At 29.9% G+C, this 23,535-nt stretch overlaps 1 pseudogene; it reads right to left on the bottom strand.

The window, feature by feature from the left end:
• Window positions 1–3,302: 3,302 nt before the first annotated feature.
• LOC149157645 (putative inactive patatin-like protein 9 pseudogene) lies at window positions 3,303–4,652 on the bottom strand (annotated as a pseudogene).
• Between the last annotated feature and the right edge of the window lie 18,883 nt (window positions 4,653–23,535).

Below are 23,535 nucleotides of genomic sequence, written 5' to 3' on the forward strand. Positions count from 1 at the left end.
AGTCCAACTGTCACGCTCAAACCATGAGAATGCACATCCTCATGTCACCATCAGTCGTTTCTCAAAACATCCCATCAGATCCTCAACTCGATCAAGAATCCATCTTCATATAAGTGTAAGCCATGCTCAGGTCCATGAAGTAGTCCTCATCTCATCTGCAACATGCTGTCCATGATGTTTGGTACCAAAGTGCTGTGTGAAATCAACCACATCTATCCCAACATCATCATCCATATGTGTATCTCCTCAATGTGAAGAGACCTTCTCATCGACTCGACTCTCGACGTGCCACATCCAAGTCCATGAAGCAACCTCCATCATATCTGCAATGTGCCATCCCTCAAGTCTGCCATAGAAACAAGTATACACATGTCTCATCTATCCATGTGCTACCCATGATCATAGATCAATCAACTCCCATGTGTCAAAGGTGGTCGAGTCTTGGCTCAACCCATGCCCAAGTGTTGCCACCAAGGCATCATCATCATTGTAACTCCATCACTCCAAAGTGTCTCATATCGATCCTCCACATCAAGTCACTCTTTCAAGCCATTCCCATACATGTACTTGAAAGTATGCACCCCCCTGCATCAAAGTCTCTGACCTCAGCTCCTCAATGCATCAGATCATCTAAGTCCACCATATATGAAGTCTCTAAAAGTCACAATCTCATGTCATCATGAGCTCCATGAGTCATCTCCAACCAACATTTTAGCAAGCATACAAGTCTCGGCCCAATGGTCTCTGCAAGATACCTCAGCTCTCCATGTAGTAGGAATTCTCCATAGTCTGCTCACAACTCCATCCAAGTCCATGGCCTTGTTGTACAAGAGTGCACAACCTCTCCATCGGCTCATAAGTAAAACATCTCCATGTCACACCAGCAAATCCACCTGCACAACATCCCTGCCTTGGCACTCCTCATTGGATGCCCATAAGTGACACCTCTACAAGTGCTCCTGCATAATGTCCCTGCATAAGACTGCCATGCTCCATGTCTCCAACCTGATGTCCATGACTAAGTTGCCCATGTAGTCCAACCAAGTAGACTCATCACAACAATTGGTCATCCTCATCCAAGTCCGCAATCTTCGATCTAATGAACTCGGTCACACTTCCATATCATCATCATCACGAGTCCCTTCCATCATAGCTCCCCCACTAAAGGTTCCACGAAGACTTGCTCTTGGTCTCGGCCATGAGAAGTCCACCCAAGTAATATCATACCTCAAGTGTGTGCCCTACGCCAATGTGTCCACAAGTCATGTTGGGCACTTAGCCAATCTTCCATATGGCTAAAGCATGACCCATTCCTCCGCAATGATCATCATGTTCCTCCCTTGTCACGGGCCTTTGTACCTTCTACCATAAGGTAACAAACAACCCCAACAAGTCCTGCAACAATCAACAATCCTTGCTTCTCCTTACAAGGTCTCATCATAGACATCCATGGTAAGATCCTCCCCGGCATTGGCAAACTGATTTTACCCTTCCCTGCATACGGTTCATCTACCAAATGCTCAACTGTAACACAAGTATCAGTACTCACTTCATGATCGTGAGGCTCCTCCATATGAAGAGTTCACCTCTCAAACTTGTGATTTCAATGAATGTTTCCTGGAATCTGGACAGATTAGATAGGAAAATAAACCAAAAAACTTTCCAAAAATTCACACTTAAAACTACCTCTTTAAATTATGTTATTTTAATAACACATTAATCTTTTCTCAAAAATTTAAATAAATTTAATAATTAAAAATATATGTTTTAAAAAATTAAATAGAAAATTTGAAAGGAATAAAATATTTTAAATGATTGTTCTAATTTATTTGTCTAATACAATTCATTAGTGGGTTAATATAATATCATGAACCCTATAATAAATATTTTTTACTTCAATAGCATGGGCCAAATATCATGGTTTATCAATACCACATGTCCAAAAAACCATAACTCACTTCATATGACATTTGTTCATAAGATTATTTTTTTAGTTAATCAATTCAATTAAGAAAACTAAAAAAACATAAATATTTTGCAAATAAATCTCAACTTTTAATTTGTTTGTATTACTATGAATATTCTAGAATATTTTGTGAAGGTTAAAGCTCCACTATCCATTTAATAATTACTATGCCAATAGGGGTGTTTACTTTAAAACATGTCTTTTATAATTTTAATTTAATTATTAGTAATTATTAGATAAATGGTAAAAATTTAACTTCTATAGGTGAATGGTAAAAATTTAATGCTCTTTTAATTAATTTATCATAAATTAATAAATTAATTAAAAATTATTATATCTACACAGGTTATATTGAGCATATAGTATGGTATTATAACAAAAACTAAAAACTATTTACAAATTAAAAATTTAGATAAAAAGATGAAATAAATCTCCATGATTAAAAATATTATTACACATTTTTAAAAATTATATATATATATATATATATATAACTCATATCTTAATTTTTTTTATAATTAATAACCATATATAATACAATTATTTAATTATTACACTATGAAATAATAAAACTTTAAAGTATTTTAAAAAATTACAAAATATCATCCTTTCTGCCGTCCATCAATAAACAAACAAAGAAATAAATAAGTGTCTTATCTTTAGGATGTTATAAAAAATATTTAAAACATTCATGCTTCCACATCGACTAAATGCCTTACACCATGAAATTTTTAGAAAACAAAGAATTTGGAATAACTCCCGTTTCTTGCGAGAATAATCCAGCTTTTGGAATAACTTAAAACTTAATTGGCTAATTTGAACATACGTTTCTTGGAATAACTTAGTACTTACATAACTAGTTTGAGTGTACCATTGGAAAATTATTTGTCCTATTTTGAAATAATATCCCCGTACATTTAAAACACTGTACGTTCCAATGTCTCGTCCGCCAATTCCATGAATGCTGTGACATGCCCTTCACTCACACATCCGCATGGTCTCCTCGTTGCCGGAGACAAAAGATGCTATAATCCATTTTTTAATATTCAATGAAATATTGGTGTAAAACATGTGAAACATAAACATATATGCGTGGTTCCATAACATACATTACTTTATGATTACTTCATTCTCGCTGCTATTATAAAATATGAAAAACAGTCATACTTCCACATTCGGAAACGGAAGCTTTTGTTAAATCGGGACTTCAAGAATATTCCAGCATTTGGATTAGAAAATTATTTGTCCTGTTGTCAAATATTTATTTTGAAATAATATTCAGACACACTGCACGTTCTGGAGGCTAATTCAAAGTTCCTGGCCTCCGCAAATTAGTTCAAACCATTTTAGTGGCTGTTCTCGAGGTTCGATGCTCAATAACAAGCTGTTCTGCAAACAAATCTAATCTCTCAGCGTTGCTCTGAGAAATCCTTCTTCTGCATCCAAACGGAACGTTCACTGATTCCATGCTCTTCTCTTTCAACGTCTCCTCAGCCAATTCCAAAAATGCTTTCACATGCCCTTCACTCACACCCCGGCTTGGCTTCCTCGTTGCCTGACACAAAATGTTCAATATTCAATCAAATATTCGTGCAAAACATTTGACACATAAACATACATGAGTGGTTTTATAAATTACCTGCAATCTTACATAGTTTTGTGGATTGACACCAAAAGCCTGGGTGACTGCATTATCCACAATATCTGAGATTCCTTCACTCACAATATTCATAATCGGCCTTGCCCATTCCACTATTCCCCACTTTTTTACTTGCTCGTATTTGTATGGACAATCAATTGCTCCCGCTCCCAGGGACAACACCAAGATATCATCCACCCCTTTAACAGACGGAAAGTCAACCTTATTATTCAACACATGAGTAATGGCCGCAGCTGTGGGATTGTTCATCACTAACCCTCCGTCTATTCCCACAATTGTTGTTAGCCCATTGAGAGACTTCATCGCAATAGGCTTCTCAAATCCTGGAGAGCACATGGTCGCATGACAGACTTCCCACATATTGAAATTGTAACTCTGAGTGTGCTTAGCACTTGCCTCTGCGAACAAGAACGGCGAAGCGCTGCATAAATCGTAGCAGGGTATCAGAACGGGCTTCAGTGTGTCTCTCAATGTTAATGGTCGCCCATCGCTACTTCTGAATAACCCCTGCAAAATCTTTGCAAGGCTATTGGAGGAGCATATTGATGCAGCCGCTGCCTTGAGCCTCAGGATTAACTTGCCCAGCAACCCACATGATGACGACAAGTGGAACATGTGTTTCCCCTTTTCTATAATGAAATCCATCGTCTCTTGGGGCGTGTAAAGAGCTCTGCCGTTTTCACCCTTTGCGAACAACGCAGCAACCATAATTCCACCAATATTAGTCCCCGCAGCAATGTCAAAATAGTCTGAGATGTGCGCATTCGGATTTCCCGTCTTGAGTTGCAAAGCGTTTTGGAGATATAAGAGATAGCGACAGGCGAGAATCCCTCTCATTCCGCTGCCATCGATGCTTAAAATGCAGACTCTTCTGCTTGATCTTGGTTCTGCATGAGAAAACGATTTATATTGTGACAACCAATTGCTTTCCAGTAGCGAGAAAATTCTACGGGTGGTCTTGTCGGTCTCTTCATAACTCTCACGCGACACATCTCCTACTTGACAAGTGTTGTTGGTTAATGCCATGATACTGCACCGCAGATTGATTTTGCAGATATAGTGTGACACCTTCAGATGGAATCTCTTCCAGAGAGTGCAGGGAGTGAGTTTTATATTTCCTCTGTATGTAAGCGGTAGCTGCACAGAAATATATAGGAGCAGACACTATTTCAACAAAAGGAACAGTTGTTGTTGGTTAATGCCATGATACTGCACCGCAGATTGATTTTGCAGATATAGTGTGACACCTTCAGATGGAATCTCTTCCAGAGAGTGCAGGGAGTGAGTTTTATATTTCCTCTGTATGTAAGCGGTAGCTGCACAGAAATATATAGGAGCAGACACTATTTCAACAAAAGGAACAGTTGCGTCAAAAGCAACGTGGAAGGGATCACATTCATATCAATAATATATATATATATTTTACAACTATCTATAGCCTCCATAAAATGGAAGACTTGCAGTGAAGGCAAAGCGGGGAATGTACGCCTATTCATCAAAATTGAGACAAGAGATGGCTTCCTGTTCACTTTCCATCCCTTTCAGTGATAGAGACAGCACAGTTTTGGTCCTCGTGTGGCTATGGCTTTTCCACTCTTTCGGTACAGTTTTGGTGCTCATCTCCTTATTCCACTCTCTCTATTTCACACGGTGGCGCAGACATTTAATCCCAATCTTCTGTTGACCACATTTCTGCCATTAATGGCATATCCTATCCCTTAATCTTCCACATTTCGACGAACGTTCCACTATATATAATTTAGTTTAGAAAACAGCAACCAAAAGGCCAGATTTGAATTGCTTCACAAGGAACAATTTTCAAATCTGAGTGAGTGCACAACCTACGCTAGGTAGACACATGGAAAAATATCGTGACTATAATAATCACGTAAATTCGTATAAACCTGTGATCCTTCTCTATCCATAAAATGCTATGGGAACCGCTGTCATATTCGAAAAGCAGGTGCGTCGTTCAACCTCTATTAACCATTTTCAATAACATTGGATGTGTGATTGTGAAATTGTGCGAGTTGAAATATCGTAATCTTTATAAATAATTTTATATAATTATATATTAGTGTTAATTTTAATTATAGAACTAGCACAACCATATTTATCAATATGGTTAATATATGCTAATAGGTTTATATGAAGCATATATACAATCACATATTGCAATGTGATTGATATACCTCATAAGCTTATATCAACCACATTAATAATTATTATGAATATTTAGGATTATTAATAACTATATAAATATTAACAACCAAATTATTTATATATATTACTATATAAATATTATATTAATATTATAATAATTATATAAACTCCTAATATATATTATTAATAATGAGAATAGCTTATAATAATATTAGATTGATGATGATGATGATGATGATGAACGTCCGCAAGACCAAACATTGGTCTATCGGACCTAAAGAAACAAATTATTTATTTTGATTTAAGATTTTATTCCTATGCTCAAAAAGCTTGGAGAGAAGCCTCCCTAGCTCACTGTAATTTTGACATTGTAAAAGGCTAGAAAATGTCAAAAGGCTAGAAAGGTCAGTATTGTAACAAAGATTGTGAAACTGAGATCTAATGTGGTTGTACGTCGGGCACTCTAAGAGGAAGTGGTTTTCATCTTCGATGTTCCTATTCTCACATATATGGCAGATCCTTTCCATCCATGGCGTTTTAGGAACTGCCAAACGACTTGTTTCATTATGGAGCTCATGGGAATTCGTTCTAATCTTTGCTATATTAATTTTCTTCTTTGAGCTAGTTAAAATAGAGAGATACTTTTGATCTTCTAGGGTGGGGTTGATGACCTTATTATAATAACTTAATTTTCTTTTAGCAGCTAAATCTTTCTCACACCACATTTTTTCTTTGAACCTAGAAGTAACAATATCTTTAATGTTATCTATGTTTTGCAATGCATCATTCTTGTTGATGCATTGCAAAACATAGATAACATTAAAGATATTGTTACTTCTAGGTTCAAAGAAAAAATGTGGTGTGAGAAAGATTTAGCGACTAAAAGAAAATTAAGTTACTATAAGAAGTTCATCAACCCCACCCTAGAAGATCAAAAGTATATTATTTAAATAACCTAATAATATAAAATAATAATAATAATAATAATAATAATATATTATTATTATTATTATTATATTATTATTATAATAATATACAAATATAATTATTATTATAATAATAATATAATTAATATTATTAGGAGTTTATATTATTATTATTATTATTATTTATTATATAATAATATATAGAAATAATCTAGTTGTTAATATTTAGATGGTTATTAATATTATAATAATATTATATTATTATTATTATAATATACAATATAATAATAATTATTATAATAATATAATCAAAATTATTATAATAAGAACAATAAAGGCTAATTATTTATTATTTATGATAATTAATAACTATATAAATAATAGCAACTACATTACTATATAATGATATATTTATGATTATTATATTAATATTATTATAATAATATAAACTCATAATAATATTAATTATTATTATTATTATTAATATTATTAGGCTTTAGTATTTTTAATATTTATCTTAAGGTTTGTATATTTAAGGTTAATTATAATCAGTATTTAGGATTATTAATAACTATATAAATAACTATATAGAATTATTAAAAACTATATAAATATTAACAACCAAATTATTTATATATATATTATTGTATAAATATTATATTATTATTATAATAATTATATAAACTCCTAATATATATTAATTAATAATAAGAATAGCTCGTAATAATACTAGATTATAATAATAATAATAATATTTGATTATAATATTATATTATTATTATATTATTATAATAATATACAAATAACCCGGATGCGGGTGACACATTCAAGCATTAATGTGTCATTACTGAAGAATGGCGGTGAGGGGACGGGCCACTTGTCCGATGGTGCCCCTCCCCATATCAACCTGAAATGCCTTCAATACTATCTGCAGGCAGCATTCAAGATAGGTTTGGCTCGGCCAAAAGCTTTTCATTGTTGAGTTATGGAGATACCTCATTTCAATCCTACACTGTCTCCCCTAGTCTGCAACATCTGTCCGCCTCAGGCCTTTAAGCCCAACCTTCGAACTGTAACTGGCTATCGCTGTTGGATTGTCTGTTGTGCGGATTTTGATAATGGCTTTCATCATTCGCATTCGACTCTATGTTTTCTAATCTCTGCTCAGATTAGTCCTGTTGCACCTCTTATTCCCATTGCTTGTGCTCCCTCTGCCTTCGTCCCTCTGGTCTCTGCTCCCTTTGAGCGCCCAACCAACGAATTCAATATGGTAAGGCACCGTATGCGAAGTTGTAGGGGAGGTACCAGCGGAGGAAGCTCCCGCTTTGCCTCCTCCCCTTCCCCTGAATTGCTTCATCCTCAATCCTTTGGGGAGGGTAGACATCATAGTACCAGGCACGGTAGAGGTCGGGCTCATTCTTCCGGTGTTCCTCTTGACGAATCTGCTGTCTATTCTGACAATTCTCCTCTGCCCCTTCAACCCGCTCCTCTCTCTGCCCATTTCAGGTTCTATAGCTCCCTGAACAGGCCCGTCATTATCGCTTCTATCTCCATCTCTTTCTTAGAATATATTGCTCATTCTGCCCCTCAGGTAGACATCTCCAGCTTGTGGCAGGAAGGTACACTTAGACGCAACAATTACAGGGATTCTGGTAAAAATGTGATGGTTGACAGTCTCTTCTCCTCCCTTGGACCGAACTCTGATGGAATTATGCATGGTGAAGGGGGCAGCTCTGCTGCCACACACCCCTCTGGTGGTTCGTGTCATGATGGTTCAGCTATGCAGGATGCTTCTGGCGACGGGGGAGAGCCTCACGGTGGTGGTGGAGAGCCACACGGCAGAGCCTCGATGGACGTGGCGGATGAGTGGGCTTGCCCAATCATCAAGGAATCCATCCCGGATGACCACAACTAAGATGATGTGGCCTCCAGGTAGCAGAAGGGGGCAAACAGAGAGTCGGTTGAGGCTGCCAGAGGTTAGAACTTGGCCGGCTATGGCTGCCTTGGTGTCTTCTATCGGGTTTTTTTTGGTTTTTGATAATCTTTGTGTGGATGCTGGTATCCTTTCTGGACCAAATGTCAGGGTATTATCTTATTGTCTTTTTGTGGAGTCTGGTCTCAAAATTGCTACCATTTTTGAAGGTTATTCTCTCGCTCGACTGATTTCCCCAATGTTGGGGCAGTTCAGATTTTGCTGATATTGTGATAAACTTGGGCGAGGCTCTATCCTCTTTGTATATTTTCTGTACATATTAATAGACTATTTTTACTTAGAAAAAAAAAAATAAAAAAAAATATATATATATATATATATATATAATTATTATTATAATAATAATATAATCAATATTATTATAATAAGAACAATAAAGACCAATTATTTATTAACTATAAAAATTAATAACTATACAAATAATAGCAAGTATATTCTTATATAATTATATATTTATGATTATTATATTAATATTATTATAATAATATAAATTCTTATTATTATTATTATTATTAGTATTCATAGACTTTAGTATTTTTAATATTTATGTTAGGGTTTGTATACATAGGGTTAATTATTATCAATATTTAAGATTATTAATAACTATATAAGATTATTAATAACTATATAAATATTAACAATCAAATTATATATATATATATATATATATATATATAAACTCCTAATATATTAATTAATAATAAGAATAGCTCATAATAATATTAGATTATTATTATACTATTAAAATAATATAATAATATAAAATTATAAAGAAAATAATAACAATTATATTGTATTATTATTATAATAATATTATATTATTATTATATTATAATAATATACAAATATAATTATTATTATAATAATAATATAATCAATATTATTATAATATATTATAATAATAATAACAATAAAGACCAATTATTTATAATAATTAATAACTATACAAATAATAGCAACTATATTCTTATATATTTATATCTTTATGATTATTATATTAATATTATTATAATAATATAAACTACTATTATTATTATTATTATTATTAGGCTTTAGTATTTTTAATATTTATTTTAGAGTTTGTATACATTGAGTTAATTATTATTGGTATTTAGGATTATTAATAACTATATAAATATTAACAGCCACATAGCCCCAAGAGTTAGCTCAATCAGTCAAGTCAGGGCCTTGCCGTTGGGGAGGTCACAGGGTCAATTCCCGAAAGCTCTTGGGGTCAGGTCTTGCATATAAGCCAAGGGGCGTTTCGCCCTAGATTTTCCCCATGGACGTAGCGTCGCCCACTAACCGAAGGTGTCCGTGAACCACGCCCAAAAAAAAATAAAAAATTAACAGCCACATTATTTATATATATTATTATATAAATATTTTGTTAATAAGATAAACTCCTAATATATATTAATTAATAATAAGAGTAGCTCATAATAATATTAGATTATCACTATATTATTAAAATAATATAAAATTATAAAAAAAATCATAACAATTATATTGTATTATTATTATTATAAAATATAATAATAATAATATCTGATTATAATATTACAATAATATTATATTATTATAATAATATACAAATATTATTATTATTATAATAATGATATAATCAATAATATTATAATATATTATTATAACAATAACAATAAAGACCAATTATTTATGATAATTAATAACTATACAAATAATAGCAACTATATTCTTATATATTTATATATTTATGATTATTATATTAATATTATTGCAATAATATAAGCTCATATTATCATCATCATCATCATCATTATTATTATTATTATTATTATTATTAGGCATTAGTATTTTTAATAGTTATCTTAGGGTTTGTATACATTCGGTTTATAATATTAGTCTCTTTTGTTTATTATTACCTAAGGGTTTAATACTAAAATTCCAATGGATTATGAACCAACGTGAATAATATTAAACAAAAAGGTCTAATATTATAAACCCAAGGAACTAATAAAACCAACTCTTTAATATTATAAACCTAAGGAATTAGTGAACCCAACGGATAAATATTAAAAACCTAAGGGATGAAGAAGCACAAGGAATTAATATTACAAACACAAGAGAAACATAAAGATGACCATGATTGATATTATAAACCCAAGTTAATAATAAACCGAAAGGATTAATACTAAAACCCGAAGGGATTATGAACCAAAGAAAGTAATGTTAAACCCAAGGCACTGATATTATAAAACCAACATTGGTAAACCCTAATATAAATATTAGAAAGACAAAAATAAACATGGCTTATTTTCACGGTGAGAGAATCCTTGTCACAATATGACATTCAACCATGGTTGGCCATGGTTGCCTATGATTGACAATGGTTGACCATGATTGATATTATAAACCTAAGGGAATAATAAACCCAAGGCATTGACATTATAAACCCCAAGGAATAATAAAACTAAGGTATTAATACGAAAACCCCAAGGGATTATGAACCCAAGGGAATAATATTAAACCCATGGGACTAATATTATAAACACAACATTTTTAAACCCAAATATAAACACTAAAATAAACATGGTTTATTTTCATGGTGAGTCAATCTTTGTCAAAATGCGACATTCAACCAATGGAATAATATTATAAAACCAACATTGGTAAACCCAAATATAAATACTACAAATACTAAAATAAACATGGTTTATTTTGACAGTGAGACAATTCTTGTCATAATGCGACATTCAACCATGGTTGATGATGTTTGGCTATGATTGGCAATGGTTTACCATGATTTGTATTATCAACCAAAGGGAATAATAAACCCAAGCGATTGATATTCTAAACCCAAATGAATAATAAACCTAAGGGATAAATACTAAAACCCAAGGGATTATGAAGCCAAAGGAATAATATTAAACACATGGGACTAATATTATAAACTTCACATCAAGTAAAGACAAATATTAATACTACAAACACTAAAATAAACATAGTTTATTTTGATGGTGAGACAATACTTGTCACAATGCGACATTCAAACATGGTTCACCATGTTTGGCTACGATTTATATTTTAAACCTAAGGGAATAAAAAAACCCAAATTTTGATATTATAAACCCAAATGAATAATAAACCGAAGAAAGTAACACTAAAACCCCAAGGGAACAATATTAAGCCCAAAGGACTAATATTATAAACCCAATATTCGTAAACCCAAATATAAATATTACAAACACTAAAATAAACTTGTTTTATTTTCATGATGAGACAATCTTTGTCAAAATGTGACATTCAAGCATGTGACTAATATTATAAGCCCAACATTTGTAAACCCAAATATAAATACTACAAACACTAAAGTAAACATGGTTTATTTTGATGGTGAGACAATTCTTGTCACAATGTGACATTCAACCATGGTTGACCATGTTTGGCTATGATTGACAATGCTTTACAATGGATTAATATGAAAACCCCAAGGGATTATGAACCCAAGGGAATAATATTAAACCCATGGGACTAATATTATAAATCCGACATTGTTAAACCCAAATATAAACACTACAAACATTAAAATAAACATGGTTTATTTTCATGGTGAGTCAATCTTTGTCAAAATGTGACATTCAACCAAGGGACTAATATAATAAAACAAACATTGGTAAACCCAAATATAAATACTACAAATACTAAATAAACATGGTTTATTTTGATGGTGAGACAATTCTTGTCACAATGTGACATTCGACCATGGTTGACGATGTTTGGCTATGATTGACAATGGTTTACCATGATTTCTATTATCAACCAAAGGGAATAATAAACCCAAGGGATTGATATTATAAACCCAAATGAATAATAAACCCAAGGGATAAATACTAAAACCCAAGGGATTATCAAGCCAAGGGAATAATATTAAACCCATGGGAATAATATTATAAACTTCACATCGAGTGAAGGCAAATATCAATACTACAAACACTAAAATAAACATAGTTTATTTTGATGGTGAGACAATCCTTGTCATAATGCAACATTCAAGCATGGTTCACCATGTTTGGCTACAATTTATATTATAAACCTAAGGGAATAAAAAAACCCAAATTTTGATATTATAAACCCAAATGAATAATAAACTAAAGGGAGTAATACTAGAACCCCAAGGGAACAATATTAAGCCCAAGGGACTAATATTATAAACCCAATATTTGTAAACCCAAATATAAATATTACACACTAAAATAAACATGTTTTATTTTCATGGTGAGACAATCTTTGTCAAAATGTGACATTCAAGCAGGGAACTAATATTATAAACCCAACATTGGTAAACCCAAATATAAAAACTAAAAACCCTAAGACAAATATTATAAACATTCAAATAACCATGATGTACCATCATTTATTTTCATATTGAGACAATCCTTATCCATGTCAGACCATGGTCGACATCATAATAAACCATGTTTGACTCAGGAATAATAAACCCAAGAAATTGATATTATAAACCCAAGGGATTAATACTAAACCCCAAGGGATTATGAACCAAAGGGAATACTATTAAACAAAAGGGACAAATAATATAAAACCAAGGGAATAGAAAACCCAAGGGATTGATATAATAAACCCAAAGGAATAATAAACCCAAGGGATTATTATTTATTTTCATGGTGAGACAATCCTTGTCACAATGTGACATTCAAGCATGGTTGACCATGGTTGGCTATGATTGACAATGGTTTACCATGATGGATATTATAAACCTAAGGGAATAATAAACCCAAGGGATTAATATGATAAACCCAATTGAATAATAAAACGAAGGGATTAATACTAAGACCCCAAGGGAATAATATTATAAACCCAACGTATATAAACCCCAAGACAAATATTATAAACATGATCGACCATCATTGATTTTCATGTTATAAACCTAAGGGAATAGTAAACCCAACTTATTTACATTAATACTAAAATCCCAAGGGATTAATACTAAAACCCCAAGGGATTAATACTAAAACTCCTCAGGACTATGAACACAAGGGAATAATATTAAGCCCAAGGGAATAATATTAAACTCAAGGGACTAATATTATAAACCCAACGTATATAAACCCTAAGACAAATATTATAAACGTTGAAATAAACATGATTGACCATCATTGATGTTCATATTGAGACAATCCTTATAACGATTCCATGTTGGACCATGGTCGACATCATAATAAACCATGTTTGACTCAGGAATAATAAACCTAATCGATTGATATTATAAACCCAAGGGATTAATACTAAAACCCCAAGGGATTATGAACCAAAGGGAATACTATCAAGCAAAAGGGACTAATAATATAAACCCAAGGGAATAATAAACCCAAGGGATTGATATAATAAACCCAAGGGATTATTATTTATTTTCATGGTGAGACAATCCTTGTCACAATGTGATGTTGGACCATGGCTGACCATGATTGACGATGGTTGATTTTCATATTGACCATGGTTGAATTTAATTGACCACGATTGATTTTTATATACAATATATGTGATAATGCAACATTTGAATAAATATTATAAACCCTAAAATAAACATAGTTGTCCATCATTGACCATCGTTGATTTTCATATTCACATAATCTTTGTCATAATGTGACATTGGACCATGGTTGGCCATGATTGATTTTCATATTGAGACAATATTTGTCACAATGCGATGTTGGACCATGGTTGACCATGATAATATTATTTAATGCTATTAATATTAATAATTAATGTTAAAATTAATATTTATAAATATTAAAAGTAATATTAATATTTGTATTCATATCAATTAATATTAATATTAAAATTAATATTTATAAATAAATGGGAGTACCTTTCAGATTAATCGCATTATAAGGATTTGGTCAACATATCAAACCAACTAATGTGGTTCATCCATATTAGATGTGGTTCGTCCACATTAGTTGGTTCAAAATGTTGACCAAATCTTAATAATGTGAATAATCCAAAAAACACTCTTATTTACAATATGGATCACGAAAGCCTAATATCTAACATTTATAAATAATATTAAAACTTAATATTAAAATTGTATTAATATTTGATATTATTAATGTTGATGGTATATTATATTAATTAATTAATATAATATAATATCAACAATATTAATAAATTAAAATAATAATAATAATAGATAAGATTGTAAATTAAAAAAAATTAATATTATTTTTAATATTAAATGTTGGTGATATTATTTATAATAATAATGTTAATGTCATTAATAATTTTAATATTGTTAATTAAATGTTATGAATATTAATATTGGAGATCTATAATTGAACGCATAATTTATTCTTCTAATTGTATTCATCATCTATTTCAATTCATTCTTTTAATCTATTTCATATTTTGATTCTTTTTTAGAATTACATTTCAAAAATTATTATTTAACAAATATATTTCAAAGCTTACTCATTCACTAGTATTGATATCTATAATTTTTCAAATTAAATTTAATATACTTTACATTTTAAGAATTTAATGTTCAACAAAGATAAATTTTAGAATTATATTTCAATATTTAATATTTTTCAAAAATAGATACTTATCATTTATTAATTGATGTTTTGTTGTTATTTTCCACTTGACATTTTAAAATTTCTATGTTTAATAAAAATAAGTTTTACAATTACATTTCAAAATTTGTTGTTTCACAATGAACATGGATAATTTGATACATATCCATTTTTTTCTTATTAATTTTAATATACACTTCATATTTTAACATTTCTATCTTTAATAAAGACAAAATTAATATAATATTTCAAAATTTTATGTGTTATAATTACAACTTGGAATCTATATATTTATGATGTGTTGTTATTTTCCAATTTACATCAAAATTTTTAATGTTTTTATACTCTTTCAAAACCATGTATATTTAAAATGTTGTATTGTTCTTTCCTACTTTACCTTCTAAAATTTATGTTTAGTGAAACTATAAATTTTTTAAAAGTAAGCTTCAAAATTACTATTTCACGAATATGGACATGTATAATTTAATAGATACACAAGATCTTTAATTAATTTTATATTCTATGGCCTGATATGATAATTTTATTATAAAGATACATTTTCAACATTTATAATTTCATAAATATGGGGTTAAACAATTTTGTATTTATATATTAATATTTTTTCCCTTATTGTGTGTGTGTGTGTTTTTAATAAATATGATTTTTTTTTAATTACATTTCAAGGTTTATTGGATATCTATATTGAATGCATAATTTATTCTTCTAATTATATTCATCATCTATTTCAATTTATTTTCTTAATCTATTTCATATTTTGATTTTTTTTAGAATTGCATCTCAAATATTATTATTTAACAAATATATTTCAAAGTTCAGTGGTTCACCAGTATTGATGTCTATAATTTTTCAAATTAAATTTAGTCTACTTTACATTTTAAGAATTTAATGTTCAACAAATATAAATTTTAGAATTATATTTCAATCTTTATTATTTTTCAAAAATAAATACTTATCATTTATTAATTGATGCCTTGTTGTTATTTCCCACTTGACATTTTAAAATATCTATATTTAATGAAAATAAACTTTACAATTACATTGCAAAATTTGTTAGCTCACAATGAATATGGATAATTTGATGCACATCCATTTTTTTATAATTAATTTTAAGATGCACTTCATATTTTAAAACTAAATTGATGTTTTGTTTTTATTTTCCACTTGACATTTTAAAATTTCTATGTTTAATAAAAATAAGTTTTATAATTACATTTCAAAATTTGTTGTTTCACAATGAACATGGATAATTTGATACATATCCATTTGTTTTTTATTAATTTTAAGATACACTTGATATTTTAAAATTTGTATCTTTAATAAAGACAAAATTAACACAATATTTCAAAATTTAATGTGTTATAATTACAACTTGGAATCTATATATTTATGATGTGTTGTTATTTTCCAATTTACATTAATTTTTTTAATGTTTTTCTACTCTTTCAAAACCATGTATATTTATAATGCTCTGTTGTTCTTTCCCACTTTACATTTTAAAATTTATGTTTAGTGAAACTAATTTTTTTTTGAAATTAAGCTTCAAAATTTACTATTCATAAATAAGGACATGTATGTGTGTGTGTGTGTTTAATAAATATGATTTTTTTTAATTACATTTCAAGGTTTATTGGACATCTATAATTGAATGCATAACTTATTCTTCTAATTATATTCATCATCTATTTCAATTTATTTTTTTAATCTATTTTATGTTTTGATTTTTTTTTAGAATTGCATTTCAAATATTATTATTTAACAAATATATTTCAAAGTTCACTGGTTCACCAGTATTGATGTCTATAATTTTTCAAATTAAATTTAATCTACTTTACATTTTAAGAATTTAATCTTCAACAAAGATAAATTTTAAAATTATATTTCAATCTTTATTATTTTTCAAAAATAAATACTTATCATTTATTAATTGATTCCTTGTTGTTATTATCCAGTTGAAATTTTAAAATGTCTATATTTAATGAAAATAAACTTTACAATTACATTTCAAAATTTGTTACCTCACAATGAATATGGATAATTTGATGCACATCCATTTTTTTTATAATTAATTTTAAGATGCACTTCATATTTTAAAACTAAATTGATGTTTTATTTTTATTTTCCACTTGACATTTTAAAATTTCTATGTTTAATAAAAATAAGTTTTACAATTACATTTCAAAATTTGTTGTTTCACAATGAACATGGATAATTTGATACATATCCATTTTTTTCTTGATTAATTTTAAGATACACTTGATATTTAAAATTTGTATTTTTAATAAAGACAAAATTAATACAATATTTCAAAAGTTAATGTGTTATAATTACAACTTGGAATCTATATATTTATGATGTGTTGTTAATTTCCAATTTACATTAATTTTTTTAATGTTTTTCTACTCTTTCAAACCATGTATATTTATAATGATTTGTTGTTCTTTCCCACTTTACATTCTAAAATTTATGTTTAACGAAACTATTTTTTTTTAAATTAAGCTTTAAAATTTACTATTTTACAAATAAGGACATGTATAATTTAATAGATACACAAGATTTTTTAATTAATTTTATATTCTATGGCCTGAAATGATAATTTTATTATAAAGATACATTTTCAACATTTATAATTTCATAAATATGGGGATAAACAATTTTGAATTTATATATTAATATTCTTTAAATTTGCTATCTAGATGACCTGAGGGCTTCAGTTTGAACTACGTTAATGTAGAAATATATAAGAAAGAGAACCTTGCAAAAATCTATGTATAAAAGAAGAGAAATCATAGATATTTAAACACAGAAAAATTCAAGTATTGTGAAATTACAAAATACACAATATTGTGAAATTATAGAATATACAGTGTTGTGAAATTAATAGAAGGAGAAATCTTTCATTGTATATTCATAGCTACAGTTTTACAAAAGAAATATAAACATATTTTCCAGATAGCTAGTACTATAAAAATACCATTTCCGAGAATAAACATCTTGATAAAAGGAAAACTTTATATCTAAATTATAGATAGATATCACAATAAAGATGAATTATCTAGAAAATGAACACATTGACAAAGAGGAACAATATAACCAAATATCGAAAGCCATTTACAGTAAAAGTATTATTCTGGAAAACGACTTTTCATTAACAAAGGAATAACCAATAAAGGTTGAGCATTATGGCCACAACAGTGCTAATGCACGACCATCCTTAAGTTGATTGACGGACAAAATTGACTGCGCCCATGTCCATCGGATTCCCGAATATTCAGGGAATCTGCAATTGACTTAAGCTCACCGCTAATGCACTCAGCAAAGAAAACCAAAACTACCAATCTGAAAATGATAAATTACCCTTATTATCATACCACAGTGGGTCGCTTGCGACTGCATAAGTTTCAGAGAAATGTTTGCCATGTATTAACCGTAACCTCGGAGGAGCAAAACCGTCAGACCAAGATTACCTCGATTAAGGGGATATCACCTGAATCTCGACCAAGACTCGCATATATTAAACACAGAATCAGAAACACAGATAAATATGGAAATTGAAGCTTAGCCTCGACAATATTTCGGCATAGACTAAGCAAGTTGGGAAAGTACAGACTTCGAAATCCATTAGCTAAACTAAATAAGTGTATTAAGTGCTATTCCGGTTTCATGATTATATGCAACAACACTAGCTGGAATGGAATTTAACCATATAAACAATCTAGAATGATAGCAGGGGACAAACCCTCATTTAAAACAACTGTGCAAGCAAATCACTCTTCAAAGAAAAAATGAGCATTAAATTAATAAATATATATGCAGAGAGGAATTGAACATTTAAAACTACCGAGTCAAGCCAAAGCATAAGTTAACCAGAACTCAGAAAGAGTCGACACCACTGTAGGACAACTTTTATATTGACTTGTGAGTAAAACTTACAAAACCCGAGGGAAAACATTGTCACATAAAATTAACAATTAGCTTAACAATAAAATCTTGACAGAAAAAATCCTCAGGATGTCTCGACACGTTCCATAATACCCAAAAGGGTTCATCAACATTATAATCGATTCAAGTAAACAAATAAACTTTCTAAAGCATTAACCATGTGAAGTGGCATTCAAAAGGAAACCAGGACCGGTTAGAACCCCTAAATATGGACGAGAACTTGCACATACCCGGAGCAATTGGTTGAATTAGGGCATAGAACCATGACAAAACACCGGAGGTGGTGCCTCGGAGTGATACCAAGGGCACTGAAAGACCTCTGGAAGTACCTGTAGTAAACCCACAAACAACATTATTCATTATGACAGTAATCAAGAAACAAAATTTGTTGTGTATAGTTAAACCTTAAGACAGAAGAATTTACCTGCCAAGGCTGCACAACGAGCCAAATCCACCATAGAAATACAGCATTGGGATCACTCTCTAGATGCAAAGGAACCACACAGGATGGCCTACTAGGGTTTCATGACATAAGCCAGAAAGTCGTAAATTAAATACTAAACACAACAGCACAACTGAACAAGGACCTTACCTGAGGCTTAACCAAAGCTGCTAGACAAGGGCTCTGCCAACAGATGAGATTGAGCTCGCATAGCCCTCGATGGAATGAGGATACCAAGAAAGGATAGGCAATTGGTGAGCGGACAATAGAGGTTCTGAGGTCTGCTCCCACCAATTCTTGGGAGTACAGAAGAGATAAGTTAGAGTTAAATGAATTGTGTCAATGATAAATGACAACCCTACGGTGTACCAAAGAAATTAAATGTTGAGTAGTGTGACGGGTCATGTAATTGTTAAGTTAATGGACAAAACACTTGGAAAACAGTTGAATAGGCATATGTTTCAGAATACGAAGAGGTATAAGATGCACGTTTCAACTTTTAATCATTTCACAAACCTGAGGAAAACCGTCGGTCGGTTGTTCCTCTTTGATCCATGTGTCGTTAGGTTAATGTAATGAAATGAAATGATCATGCATGTTTCATTATTTATTTTCTTGAATTTTATTTATCCTAATCCTTATACGTGTTCATAAATAATAAGCACAGTAAATTTTTAATCATGCTTTGTAAAAAATTAATCTAAGTATGCTTTAAACATGTGATTTAGACATGCAAGAAATTTACTGTTGCGAATTCTATCCATTGATTTAGTGATGACTACAAGAATATACACTCATCTTTCAATTCAAGCCATCCAATCAAAAAAATTAATTAAGAAAATGATTAAGTTGCCAATTCCGATAGGGGGGATGCCTATTGGTGTAATTACATAATAATTAATATTTTATTATTATTCATTCATATATAAAATTATAGCCTTATAATTATACTTTGATTATGGTTAATTAGAATTAATCATGTTTGAGTATACATTATTTTTTATTGAAAAGTTTTGTTTATAGTAAATGGCCTATGATGACTGATCATGTTTGGTCATGCTTGTTTATAGTTAACTATGGTTTACTATAATTAACTATAGTTTTTCATGTTTGAATATGGTTGACTATCGTTTACAAAAGTTGATTTCGTTTGCATATGGTTAATTGATTATGGTTGATTATGATTTGATAGTGGTTTACCATGCTTAATTGTGTTTTACTATGGTTGATGATGATTAATTAAAATAGAGCATGTTTGAATATAGTTGAATTTGATCAACCATCTTTGACCTTGATCACCTTTAGCTCACTTTATTTGACTCTATTGGAGTATGATTGATGATCATAGAATTTCATAAATCATGATTGAGAAAGCATTACTATGGTTGACATGTTTGATTATGATTGTCTATGGTTAACTATGTTTATTTTTGGTTGACTAGTTAATCATGTTTGACTTTAGTTGACCATGTTTGACTATGGTTCACTATGTTTCAATACAATTGGTGATGATACCGTGTTTGAGTATTGTTGATTTTAGTTGAGCATGGTTGAGTTTGATTAACCATGGTTGATTATGGTTAATAATTGTTGACCATGTGTGATAACAGTTGACTATGTGTGAAAATAATTAGTTGTGTCACTTTTTGACATTCATCAAAGCCTATTGCAACATTTCTAAAAGATTATCCTTGATTGTGATGTTCTATAATAGTTATGTTAAAAATTATAATGTTCATCTTAGTCAATTTATGTCAAACCATGGTGTTCTTTAATACTTATGTTTCATTACAATGTTTATCCAATTATGTCACATTGCAGCATTCATCAATGTGAGTTTCTTTAGATATGGTTAACTAACAGTGATTAATTATGGTTTGATCATGATTGACTAAGGTTGATTATGCTTAATCTTGGTTAACCATGTTTGACCATTGTTAATAATAGTATATGAATATGGTTGAGCATGTTTGAATGCAGTTGAATTGGGTTGGCCATGTTGACTATTGTTGAATTCAACTAACCATGGTTGTGTTTAGTCATGGTTAATTGTGACTAACAATTGTTGACCATTGTTAACTATTTTTGACCATGCCTTACCATGATTGACTATCTTGGCTATAGTTAACTACATCATATGCAATATTCTTGAAGTGTTAGGTTGTTGGATTGTAACGTCAATTATTATGTTGCATCATTTCATTCATCTTAGGTTTATTTCAATCAAATTTCAATGTTCCTTAGTGTTTTTGTTCCATTACAATATTCAACATGTTATGTCACATCACGACATTAATAAAGGGTTATGTTGGATTGTGACATTCCTCATTTGTGATGTCATATCGTGATGTTCTTCTTGGTTGATGTATGTTGAATTGTTCATTGATCAATGATCCCATTATGAAAATATGTCACACTAATTTCTTCATTACTGTTTATTTTGCATTGCCACATTCATTAAAATATTATGTCGCATTGCGACATTTCACAAGTAATAATTTAAGAAATTATGTTGCAATGTGATAGCCATCTTTGTTGACTTATGTTCAACTGCTATGTCTCTTAATGGTTAAATTACATTATGACTATCATGAATGGTTAAGTCATACTACCATACTCACTAATAATTATGTCACAATGCAACAGTCAGAAATGGTTTTGTTGTACATTGTAGTATTTAATTATGCCATATGTTGACATTTCAATAGTAATAATTTAAGAGGTTGGGTCAAATTTTGACATTCATCATGGTTGAATTATGTTGACATAATATGTTTATCAATGAACATGGCATATGTTGTATGGCAATGTCTTGTCATGACTCATTGTGATATTTTAACCAATGTTACAAACATTTGCATTGGGAATTGGGATAAAATCGATAAGCATGCAAAAAACCAAAAATCACAAAAATATAGGTATAAAACAACAAATATTGGCTAGGCCAAAAGATCACAAAATCGAGATAAAATCGCGATAAAAGTAAGATGTTTGCAACACCGATTTTAACAATAATCATTTAAAAGGTTATGTTGAATTGCAACCTTCATCTTGATTAACATATGTCAAATTACTATATTCCATTGCATTAGTTGATAAAATAATTTTAAATATATACTTAACAACAATGTTATACTTGAAATTGTTACTCTTAGAATGTCACATAACATGTAACAAAATTTTAAATGTTAACTTGAAGTAGAATTTGATTTTGTTTACCAAATCTCTATGGATCAAAATCATTCATAATTATAATACATTTGGATAAGTTGATATTTTAATTCATTGAAGATTTAAGGAAGATTTATGAATGAACAAATAAATTGCACTTAATGAGGGTTCTATAGTAAATTTATTAGACATACCTATTTTTTATTATTGTTATTGTTGAAATAATTAATAATAAAAAAATTCTTTTATTTCACTTAACTCATAAACTCTTAAAATTTAGAAATTTATTTGTTGTTTAAAAAAAAACATTATTTATAAAATGAATAAAAGTTAAAAGTTAAAGTTTAAATTTATAAATCAATTATAATAGTATTATAATATAATTATTTTTCTGTAAAAAAGTAAACACTAATAATATCATTACCTAAATATTATTATATAAAACATAATACTAACAATAATATCACATAAAGTTGATTTATCAAAATAAGGCACTGAAAATGAGTAACTTTGTAAACTTTCACGATCAACAAGTACAACATCCTTGCATTCCTCAAAAAGATCAAGCCATCCTAAGATCCAACTACTTTTATAGTTACCCTAGTTTTAGATATAAACTTTAATTCATTAGAGCCTTCATTAGTGTGGACTCAGAAGATTTTCATATTTTCTTACAGATTGT

The sequence above is a fragment of the Pinus tabuliformis genome, chromosome 5_2, assembly GCF_031772625.1.
Source record: "Pinus tabuliformis cultivar Carrire ecotype Pingquan chromosome 5_2, CPIR1, whole genome shotgun sequence".
NCBI classification, from domain to species: domain Eukaryota; kingdom Viridiplantae; phylum Streptophyta; class Pinopsida; order Pinales; family Pinaceae; genus Pinus; species Pinus tabuliformis.